Source organism: Vicugna pacos, chromosome 1 (genome assembly GCF_048564905.1).
Source record: "Vicugna pacos chromosome 1, VicPac4, whole genome shotgun sequence".
Classification (NCBI taxonomy): Eukaryota; Metazoa; Chordata; class Mammalia; order Artiodactyla; family Camelidae; genus Vicugna; species Vicugna pacos.
The window spans coordinates 37168982-37181722 of record NC_132987.1 but is presented as its reverse complement, the minus strand read 5'-3'; the positions used below and the strand labels follow the sequence as shown (position 1 = coordinate 37181722).

Sequence of the window (12741 nt, the reverse complement as noted above, 5' to 3'; positions counted from 1 at the left end):
TGTACTAATTAGTAATTTGGTAAGGAAAAGTTGTAAAATATCGGACCTCTTTTTAAGCATGATGACATTTAGAAAAAAATGTACTCACCATGGCTGGTAATAGGGGAAAAAAAAAACAGTAAAAATAACAGAATTGGAAATGGAAGAAAAGACTGAAAGCAGAAAGAAGAATTTACAATCATGTTTATCGACAGAAATATGCATCATAAAATAGAACTTGGCTTTAACAAGGTGGTTCAGTCACTTCAACCCAATGCACATAGAAATAAAAGATTATGTGATGTTGGCATGAGGACTGTGTATAAGGACAGCTCAGCACTGAGGAAACTGACCCAATTTCAGAGTCTAAATCTGCACTTGGAGCATTGACATTCAGGCCAAGTGATTAAGAGGTAAAGCATCCTCGTTAAGAACTTTCGATATAAGAGAGCTTCTAATTTTTCAGCAGGAGCACAGTGATGAAAAATTGGGGGCATGGGGAAGAGTGGCGCAGGCAATACTTAGGAGCCATATAGAGTCCAAGTTGTCATTACTGGAATATTTCTATAACAGATAGAACTCCAAAGAATAGGGAGGCTGATGGAAAGAGGAAAGCTGTCAGCCTCTCTTGTATGCCCAGTGAAACTGGCAAAATACATAAGCTTGATCATGTAAATGTGAATTCTGAACAGATGATCTTTGAGTATCCATATTTCATATAATCTAAGTTTAGATTAAAAGAAATGTTTACCTTTGTATCCCATTGTGATAAATTCTTTTTTTATTATTTAAAAGAAAGGGGAATAGGTATGATGCAATTATACAGATTGTAGAATTTCCAGTTATTCTGCTGTCGTTTTTATTTTTTAAATTATTTTAAAATTAATTTTTAAATTAGACCTGGTCCCTTTTCTTCTAGAATTTATAGCCTTGTTAGGGAATCTTATAAATAAAAAGGAAAATAGCAATGAACTATCATTATTTTTATATGAATAATTATGTCTGGCAAATATTAGAATCTAGTAAACTTTTTGTCTCTTTCAATAACTTTCAATTTCATTTAAAAAACAACAGGGTGTAACAGCATCTGATATGAAAAATTCGTGTTTCCCTGCCCTTCTTTATAGAGTATTTGTATTATATTTACCAGCAGTATATATTTTTAAATTATAGTTTTAAAAATTAGGTAGTAGTCCCAGGAATCATAATTCAGAGAGAAATGGCCATGTGTTACTTAGAATAGCATTTAAAATTAAACACATATCTAAGATAACAGTGTATTTATATCATACAATTCCATGTAGAAAAGGCTACTATGTAGTTTTAGGTAGTTTTGACTCATTCATAAAGGAAAGTTTTAATTATGAATAATAAATATTCAGAAGTGTTCCTAATAAGAGTTACAGATATACAGTTATAGAAAATATGGAAGCCCAACAGTCTAGGTAGGGTTATTACAAATGAAAATTGAGTAGGTGCTCTTTACTAATTCTTTAAGGCCTTTGATACTGCCATTAAATTAAGTTAAACGTTACATTTACCACCAGTGTGCAGGTTCAGATAGTGCTATACATGAAGAATGTTTATAAAATCACATTAACAATGATGGCCCTAATATAATTATCTGAGAGAGCTTTCACGTTGTCTTAGGAAGAACAGACATGTTACATAAGTCTACCATGTACTGAGGGGTGTATAGTAAAGTGTCTAAGTGAAATGGATGTCTGTTGAGGCAATAAAATTTTCCATTCATTATCTTATAAAATTTGACATAAATTCGACTGGCAAACAATTAGTACATATTTTTGCTCTTATGTCATAAGAATTCAGCAAAGTTTTAAAAATCGCATAACCAAATGGAAAGAAAACTGAAAACAAATTCATATTTATAAATCAACAATAATACAGAGAAAATAATAGCTTTAACTATAGATACCACTATAAGGGCACTTACTATATGTTGTACTCAGTGATTTTTCCTTCATACTTGTTTTCCCTTCATTATTCTCACAACCATTTTTGGAATGCCTATTATTATATCCTTTTTGTTTTTTCTCATATGAGCAAAAAGGCTAAAGAGGTTAAATCATTTACTTAAGGTCAAATAAGCTGAGAAATCCAGAACTGATTCCAAAGCAGGGAGATCTTAATCACTAGGTTACACTAGCTCCAGAAAGCAGAAAAAATAGACCCTGTGATGAAGAGCATAATAGCTTAGTCATCACTGAGCTGTTTTAATGTTAAAAATGTTAAGCTAGTTAAGCTGTAAAAAATGACACAGACATTCATTGATCACTGACTGTTAAGTCACAATTATGTAATACCAAACAAGTTTAACATAACTGACATAAAATCCTCAATATTTTTGCTTCAACAAGACTTTGCAGAGATTCATTTTTCAAAATACATTAATAGAAAAATTAAGTAGATATTTTAATCATATATGTTTATACAGTTATTTTAGATAATTAGAATCTATTATAAGCATATAAAAATGTGTACTTTAACTCTATGGTTTAATTCCTTAGCTGTTTGGGGGGGGCTGTTATTTTCTATCTTTAATTTTTTTAGTCCATTTTGAAAATTAATAAGAAAGTCAGAAACAATATCGTAGTTTTACATTTATTTGAGACCCAAAAAACAGGAAACAAAAGTGGAAGTAGAATATACTTTGGAAAATCTCAAAGACATTTTCTGGTTTGATTTGGGGGGTGTGTTTGGATAATTAGCTTTATTTACTTATTCACCTTTTTTAGTAGAGGTACTGGGGATTGAACCCAGGACCTCACGCGTGCTAAGCTAGCACTCTACCACTGGGCTATACACCCACCCTTCAAAGACATTTTCTGATATGCCTCAGGCTCAAAAAGATATTCTAGAAAATCTGAAGAAAGAAAAGAAGGACTAATTCATGGATCTGAGGGTTTTTTTTTTAATTCTAAGAAAATGATTAGTTTTGTTTTATTTCCCATTGATGATAATATGCATCTGTCTATTTTTAGTTTATAATTAGGTTAATTTATAATTTTTACTTTAATGTGTGCATTTGTAACTTAAATTTTATAAAGCTGGTAAAAGTTATTGTTGCACATAAGCAAACTAGATAGCTAAATAATATCATTTAATTATTCCAAATTACTTATTTTGTAGATCCTAACAGTTTTAATTTTATATATTACAAATTAGATTTCAAAGCAGTTAAGTTATATTTAGCTGTCCTAAAATTTGCCTTATTAGGTTATCATCACACAAGTAATATTAAATTTTGTTAAGACTTAGAAATTTATCTTAAATAATACTAAGCCATGATTTTAAACACATTTTAAGAAATTTCTACTTTACAAATACATACTCAAATATAGAAAACTATATTTAATCCCATCCCCATAATAGCTTAGACTGTGCATATGTGTCAGTTATTTAGTTTGAGTAATTTTAATTAAAACGAACAAACCAGTATTTACCATCTTTGGTAACTATGATCTTTAAAAATTACATTTCCATGGATTTATAAATGACACCTTTTCCAATTTATTTTTAAAAGCAAAGAGAATGTGTATATGATCATTGGAAGCCTTAACTGAAGTCTCTTTGTCTGTAGGACTCAATTTATCCTTTATGTCTTATTTCTTCCATCTGCACAGAACTTTCAGGACATTAGCTAATCAATACCCACAACTCACCTCTAGATAAAGTCTTTATTGCTCAAGATTAGAAAGCTTAAGAAGAGTTAAGTAACTTGTACAAGGTCAGTGTGAATTGGTGCCTGAGCTCGGCTTAGCATACCGATTGACTACCCCCATAGCTATTTCTACATTCTCTGAGCATAGTAGCTCCAGACAGTCCTCTGACAGAGAATCTTCTTAAATGTGGATCTTTATTACAATGTTTAAACAAAGCTGTCAGCATATTTCTAATTGCACATTTCTACGTATTGCTGATCAACATTTTTCTTAGGGCAGATTCTAGGCTTTTTTTAAATTAAATACTTGTTTTCCAGATTCTTATTTTATATACCATATATTGTTGGCTCAATTTTTCTTTCTTATGTTCACTCTATTCCAAAAGTCAACTTATTACCATGTTTTGCCACTATGCTAGTTCTGAAAGCATTAGTGTTAGAGCTCATTTTATTTTTGCAATATAAAAATATGCTTAGTTGTGGGTCTTAATTCAATTGATTGCTTTTTAAAATAACTCCAAATTATTAACTTCTCTGGATAGTTTCATAAGTATAGTAAAATGCTTATATAACATTTCCAATATTTCAGAAAACCTGCTGTTTCTTAATTTTTAAGAAATTGGATATTTACTAACAAATTTATAATTTTATACCATGTGGTCTAGTTACATTTCAGTAGATCATTTCTATTTCAACATATCTACTGTACCTTTATCTTTCTGAAAAGCAAAGACACTATTTTAAATATTACCTCAATGGCATTGTTTATTTCTATGCCTAGCACATGCCATCTTCACTTCAATCTTCTGTATTTTATCCTCTATACCTTTGTATACTGGCTGTGAGTTATAGCTCCAGTCAGACCTGTGAGTATCTGAGCTCCTTGGATGCCACATCCATTATTATTTTGCCATGGGTTCTTATGACCATTTTGACCATGTTTCTGAAGCAGTCAACATTCATCCAGCCTACAAGTATTTAGCACTACTGCTGTCAGGAACTCTTTTAGTGCTTCTCTACTTTCCTGACTGATCTGTTCTTAATCTTTATTTCTTTCAGCTTGAATCTCTCATCCCACTTCCTGGACCTATTTTAAATCATGCCTCTATTTTATATGTTTTATTTATTTCTTAGCTCAATTTTATGCCCATTCCATTTTTCTTCTTCTTTTTTATTAACACTCCTTTACCCTATCTGGTGTGAAACAGGGTGTGTATATGACGTCTATTATCCCATTAGTGGATATCATAGTTGTTTTCTACTTATCGACTGACTTCAATGTACTCACCTAACCTTAACCTCTGTGAGGTAATTCACATTATTCACCTTATATTATCACTTATTCACACATAAGCTATGTGTTCCAAATATAAGAGAGGAACATTTTTCCATTTGGCATCAATTGCATTTGTTTCACTTACTTCACCCAATACATATGCCAGCTTCAAGTTAATTTTTCCTGCTAATATTGAAAGATATATATTCTATGACAGTGCAAGTTCAACAGGTCATCCTGAAAACTACATGAGCACAATAGGAATTTTGTGATCATCACCTTGTCATACATTAGCATTACCTTAGGAAAGGTAGTTGTTACTTATTGATTACTCTCCAAAAAATAAAAAAATCCTTCCATATGTAGTATCAAATATCATGAAAATAACATACAGCATATATATACATAGCAGCTGATGCTGGATGAGTATTCAAAAAATGTTACTACTTTTCCTTTGCATGTTCCTCACCCATTTGTTGTAGCTGCAGGTACTCCAGCTCTGTGCTGATGGTTAGCGCAGTTTTAAATGGGAGCCATGGTCAGTCAGAGAGCTAAGTTAACAATCATCCACTATGTCTCATAAAAGAAGACTCTCCAAGAGTACAGTTTAATTTAGAGTTTCATATTTTGAGGATACACATAGGACATGGCTTTATTCCCTACTCCCATTTTTGTCTTCTCTGATGTTTATTGACTTTTCCTAAATTTATCCTTGAAAAACTTTCATCATATTCCATAGATTCTAGGAAATAAGTATAAGAATGATTTTTACATTTTTTAATGCACGCTCAGTTTTAATTACTGAGAAAAAAAAGTTGTCGCATTCTAGTCTAATTCAAAACTTTGATTCTGGATGTTTTTCAAAGCTCCTCTCACCCAAAATTAAAACCTTAATTTGGCTCTAGGCATCTTCAGGAAAATAATGAGGCATGGTCTATTCCTTAAATCAGTTTTCATTTCTTCCTCCTTTCTGGTTCCCCCAAGCTAGAGGCACAGCTGGGATGAGTGGTTTAAAGGGAAGATTTATGTAGAAAGTTATATTTGACGTTATCTTCTGGGTGCTAGAATCCTCTTTATGGCAGCTATCCAAGGATAACTGTAGGCATAGATTATTTGGAAGCCAAATGGAAAATGATAACACTTCACATGGCATGGCTGAGTTCCCTCAGGATGTACCTCCAGCCCTTTTGGTACACTCCTTGCCCTCTTACTGGTGATGATCCTACATTCTCTTAAATTGGGTTTTTTTCAGGATTTCATGTCTGACACCTGCCAGTCCCTGCTTGACTCAGAGAAGATGTCCATACCCTTGAATATACCAATAACAGAAGGCCACTCCATCTCTGCCTCAACACTCTCTATTTTTGTGTCATTCAAGCCAACATCCGGACCTCTAAAATTTTCAGGGAAAAGAAAATATCATTTATTTTTCAAACTCCAGGGAAAATTTGCTAGGATCATGGAAGTTTTCTTTATCATGTATCATTTCTTATTTCTGTCCTGAGCAAACATCCATTTAGGGAGTAAGATAACAGCTTTCCTCTCCTGCAGGAAGGTTTACTCACTCTAAGTGGTTCTCATAGAATGCCATTTCATTTTGACACTATCCTTCTATATTTATTCTACAATCTAACTTCACAAAACGTTCTTACATCAATAAACTTCTTAAAATATCATCTTTTTATATAGGGTGATTGGTATAATTGTTTTGTAGTAAGGTTTAAGAGATATGCATTTATTTTTTGTAAGGAACTGGAAGAAATATCAGGAATCTCAATGTTACTCTCATTAGAATTTATGACCTATTTTCAATTTTAGAGATTTAGAGGAAAAAATATGAACATCACAGATAAAATTAGGTTTAATACTCTGCTACATATATTTTGTATTAGTCATTCATTTTTTGGTATGAGTGTATTCTAATAATGGTCTAGTATAAAAATAATACTTAAACTCCAAAACGACAAACTTACAATTTTTAAACCTAACTTCTTATATCTAATAACCCTATTTTTTTTTCAAGCTTTGTCTGCTTTATTTCACTACATTAAGTTAAGCAGTAAGGCAAAACAGTAACCTGTCATTCATAAAGATCAAGGAGTGTCTCTCATTCCCAAAAGGGACCAAAAAGGATGCTTCTTCACAAATATGCATGACATTTAGCTCATTACGCCTATAAGCACTTTGAACAAAAGAAAACTGTGGTGGGCTAATCAAATCACAAATTCAAATTCACTTAGCCTTAAATTCCCCAAATTGTAGTTTCTAGTGCTAATGACATCTAATTCACCTGCAGTGGCACACACTGACTACGCTTTAAAAATCTTGCACCTGATCTAATATAAAAAAGGAACAAATAAAATTCCAAATTTGCCAGCTGCAGATTATTGAACCATTTCTACTAACACACAGAATTACCAGCTTGCACTGAAAACTATCTCGAGGAAACATTAAATAATGGCTCTGTTATTCTACAAGTCAATTTGGCTTCTGAGGGAAAAAAATGTCTATGATCAAAAGTGTTTTTGTGTTTCTGTGTCACATGGGAGTGATGAGACCCATTACTTCAACACTACTTCTGGGAACAAATACCAGCTATCCACCATGAATGCACAACTATGTGTAGTCTACGCAAGCGTGTAAACATAGGAAGCTGTCCTCCACCTGGATGCCCATCTCCTCCGCTGGCAGATATGGAGCATTGGCGTCACAGAAGGCACTAGCACGTAGTGAAACACAAACTAATTTGACACTTTGTGGGGTCACAAAAAGTGTGCAAATTTGTCATTACACAACCCCTGCCCCAACTCCTAAGATGCTAAGCCTTATTACTGTCTTAATATTAGAGATATGAGTAGTTTTTTTCTTACACTGCAGTATATATATTACTCTGTGGGATATTGTTTCATAATATTGGCTTGATCGTAAGAGTACTAGTTAGTGTCTTTCAAAGGCTTCCTTAATACTTTTATCTTCCAAGGGGAGCTGATGAGTTACTATGCCCTGTCTGTATTCTAGATTACTATATATATATCTTGTAATTTTTTTTAAACTAAAGGCTTTAACTTAAAAACAAAACCACGGTAAACAGGAAATTTCTCTTTTCCCCCAAAGTCTGTTGGCCACTTGCTAACAATACATTAACAGAAAACGTGGTGCAGCTGGTGGTCTACTTTGTCAAGTCTCATTTCACAAAACATCACAGAAATTAAGGTTAGCAACCCAACTCCAGGAAACCCAGTGAAAACAGCATGTGTGCTGTTAGGCAAGTATTCTGGGCTACTTGCTGAACTACTTGACGGTTTCCGGTCAAAATGGTCTTATTTGACACACTGTACGATAAAAGTCTCAAACGTGGGCAGGTTCTTTTTCTTAATATCCAGTTTTGGATCAAGAGATTATTAATTTCCCCTTCAAATCAACGGAAAGAACATTAGTTCAGATCATGCTAAACATCTAACCTTCAAAATGTTTTCTGCATTCCAAAAGTGAACTTATCCACCAAGTTTTCTTTGGGCTCTGTCCAGATCCCAAATACTCAGAACAACTTATTGAATTAGAGGCAGAACAGAGGAGAAAGGGTAGGGAGAAAGACAAAGACTGCCCCCCTGTGGCAGCATCAACCCCTGGACATTCTGCCAACAGTTAAAATGAATGGAGTTTGCCCCCACCATGACATGTAATTGTTTGCTTCTCAAATTCTCCCCTAAAAAAAAAAAGTCCATATTCTACTGGGAAAAAAATTTTAAGGGCAAGTTAATAAATAAGTATCCTATATTTACTTAAAAGAGGGCAAATGAGGGTGCTTTAACCATGTCACAGGTTTTTCCAATCATCACAAAACGAAAGACAATGTGACAATTCTATTTTCCCATCAAATGGAACTCTATGGCAAGATGGGAGCCAGGACGGCAAGTGAAGGGATATATTTAGAGAGCTAGATTAAATCTAATGGAATACAAAAAAGCAGTTGGTGTGCTGAGACCAATGCTGGGTCGTCAACAGCAGGTCTACCTTTCGGTTATTTTAAGTTTCATCTGTGAGATTGGGATCCCTCATGAGACCAGATCGGGAGATAGTATGGTCAGTTTCTCAAGTGGTCAATCTAATGCCACCGCAAGGAACAGCCACTTGCTTTCTTGGGTTGGAACTATGCTGTTGTTAGTTAACGTGCAGGGTTCAGTGAGGAAGACACAGACTCACAGGTGTTAACAGAAGAGAGAGCCAGAGGAACAGCAGTCACCCTGTGTTCCTAATGCCATGTCTAGGCCCCCACCCTCCTAGGAACAGGATTCAGTAGTACATGGATACATCATTATAAACAAGGCCCAATGAAGCAGCGGCTTCCATATCTTAATGCGGGTTCGTGGTGATACTTTCCTTTGGGATCTGCCCCCCAGGGGAACATTTTAAGGAAGAAGCGGACCCAGGCTGAGTTCCACATGCTGGGTGAGCCAGATGACTTCTGTGCCCTGGTCACTTTCCTCGATGGGACGGATGGGGGCTGCCAGGTTTTTAAAATCGTGCTTCATCTTAAAGCACACGGTCACTTCGCCCTCTTCACATTGTGGGGTCACCTTGATGAAAATACCCACTTTGTTGGCCTTTCTGAAGGCTATAATGTCAGGATCGTCCTGAAAGTCCTGGGGTTCTGCCAACTCATCATACTCTGCTGCTGCGTCCTTGCCGGCTAAAACAAGCTCTTTGGGGGGCACCACCACCTTAGCGGTGCTGTTGATATCATCAGGGTCCCCCTCCTCGCACTCCAACAGAGTCACATGGGTGAGGTTCTCCACGGGATTCGTAAGAGTCAGGAGGACCTGACTCTCCTTCATGTAGCGAAGGTTGGGAATTGACATGATTCTCACTTCTGGGATATAATTGACAGCTACCAGCTGGATTTTGAATTTAATAGATGTTGGGTTAAATGCCGGCTTGCTCAAATTATGTTCACATTTCCGGCAGCGCAGGGACCTTTTGATCAGAAGATGCTTGTGCCGAGGATACAGCTGTGAAGAACAGATCGGCTGGAAGTCAGGCTGTAAGAGGCGCTGCTGAAGGGTGGTCACCTCTGTCAAATTTACTGGCCTCGTATAATAGTCTTCAGGCAGAGGTTCCACTTCATCTACAGCCTGAGCTGGCTCAATCTTTATCTCTTTCTGGTCCTCTCCTTCTTTAAGGGAAAGTCCAGCAAGGGTACTGATGGTTGTACCAGCTCGTGGTCGCTGAAGCCTGGTTCCAAGACCATATTTGTCTGAAAAAGCCAAAGGCATATAGTTTCTACGCCGTGCCAGTTTCTTGCGATCTCGCTCAACCTTCTCCTTCTGAGCAAGTTGCTGGTAATACTCAATCAATTTGTTCATCCGTTGCGTGTGAGGATTTTCAGGTTCCTGCCAACCACCACTAGCCACAGATTTGTCTGCCATGCCCACATCTCTAGATGTCCAGCGACAAAATCCACAGGCCAGGTAATAGGCTTTCTTCATGGTGGTCTTAGCAGGGTCATCTGGAAGCTGTGTAGAGATGCTTGTGGCCCGAGTGGAGAGGGTGTGCATACAGCCAGGACAGTCAAAGCAGTTGGCGCATCTATTCTTTTTCAGTTTGGCTTCAGCTGATGGCATATTTTCTAAACAACTGGGACAGTAATGGGAGTCCACCTCGTGAGACACACATTCCAGCGACCGTAGCTCGCTACAATAGCGGCAGAAGTAAAGCTGCGACAGCGGGGCCCGAACCTTCTTTTCTCCCTGGACTAGGTAGAGAACCCGCTCCGATTGCAGCAAGGACGCCATCTTGGAGGGGGAGGAGTCAACGACCTCTAATAACCCTATTAACTTAATTGTGTAACATGTTTATATCAAAACTTAGAAAGCAAGATTACTAGCTAATAGAGTTGAGAAAAAAAAGAAGTTAAAATGTATTTATTGTGTACTTAGGCACATATGAGAAACAAACCGATAAGCAAAATACTGCTATCTGAATAAAAAATAATATTTTTATGATAGCTTCTGCAAAAACAAATTAAAAGGATCTTTAAGTGTTCCCTGATATTATACACATTAAATCTTTGTGAGAAAGTCTCCAAAATCCAATAAATTATACAATATTGAAATGGGTTTCATATAATAACAGAAAGAACAATTTAATTTGTAATATTCAAAGGTCCAAACTTACTGAAAAAACAATTTATTAGTAAACATCTAATACTTCCTATAGAGAAACAATTTATTTCCCACAGAGGAAACAACATGTAAACGGAAACCTCATTAAACATACAATCTGGATGTAAAGAATAGATGCTGACCAGTAATTCAATATCTAAAAATCAAATGATAAGGAATTAATGGAAAACATTTATTTATGGAATAGTCATTTGTGTCATTATGTTTCATATCTGGAAAACAGAAAAATCCTACAACATGAACTATGTTTCTCAACTTTCATACAAAGGATTTGTGTTGGAAATTAGAGGATAACTGTCAACAAACTGAAATAAATGTAGATATATATTATTCACCATGGGGGATATTTTCATTAAGAGGAAACTCATTCATTACTTCCAAGTTCCAAGAACTCTTGGTGGAGAAACTATTTATCTAGTAAACTCTGCATGGTAATAAATAGGTAAAAAAAAAATCAAAGAATTGAAGAAATAAGTGAAATATTTTATCTTAAATTTTATCTTTCCAGAAATAAGACTATTAATAAAGACATAGATAATGATGATGATATAGTTCCCACTGTTTTTTTCATCTATTCTTGTCTCAATTTATATCTTACAATTAGATAAATTTTTTTAATAGCATGACCTTAACTCCCTCCAATACAATAGTAAATTAAAATACAAGATCATAGCCTTAAGTTTATAATAGATCTCAAGATATTTTCAATTGTCTATTGTGGTAATTCTATCTTCATATCACACAGATATCTCCATCTCAACATGGCTTGTAATGAATTCGTGTTTGACCTCAAACCTTTTCCACCATGTAAGTGAATCATACAACTACATATATAAATCTATTTAAAGTGTCTTAACTTTGTATTCTGGTCCCTAGCACAGAGGCAGTGAATGATATTTCATTAGATTACTAATTTAGACTTCCAACATTTAGACTTCTTTGTTTCTTTTCAGATAATTAAGTGTGATATTAAGGGTAACCATTACATTCTTTGGCCAATGAAAGACAAATGAAACTGATAAGTATAAATTTGAGGCTGAAAATTTTGATTTTTCCTGTGCAATTTTCTATGCACTTTTTCTCTGTCATGACAAAAATGGATCTAATTTTGAAATAGAGACTCCTGGAATATTAACCTACTTCATGGACAAGAGCATCATGAAGAGGACTTTGAATTGACAAATGAATGTTAATTCTGCTCTGCTACTAATATTTGGGAATGTTTGTAAGGCATAACAACATAGACTATCCTTACAGTTACTCTATTACCTACGTTAAAAGATAATTGTTAAATATTTGGATTAAAATTAACTTTGAAATCCTATTCTCTTTCCCTCCCCCATCAAATTGGCTTTTAATAATTGTTACTTTCATCTTTCAGTTATCTTTTAAGATTTGCTTTTCTACATCTCCTTAACATTATTTATTTTCACTATTAGCATCTTCAAAGCTTACTTCACATCTTACATTCCTCCAATTTATTCTCCTTAATTTCACAGCAGTAACCCCTTAAAAACAGGAACCTAGGATTATTCCATGACTGATCTCCTTCCCCCAACAAAAAGACTGAGGAGATTGTTACAGTTTGCCAGATCAGTGAACCATATGCCCAACAAGATACA

At 35.0% G+C, this 12741-nt stretch overlaps 1 long non-coding RNA gene and 1 pseudogene across 4 annotated transcripts in view; both read right to left on the bottom strand.

Moving 5' to 3' along the window:
- Positions 1–12741, bottom strand: part of LOC140696184 (uncharacterized) — a 704768-nt gene that overhangs the window by 476075 nt on the left and 215952 nt on the right. The window lies entirely within an intron of this gene.
- LOC102527538 (dynactin subunit 4 pseudogene) lies at positions 6948–10747 on the bottom strand (annotated as a pseudogene).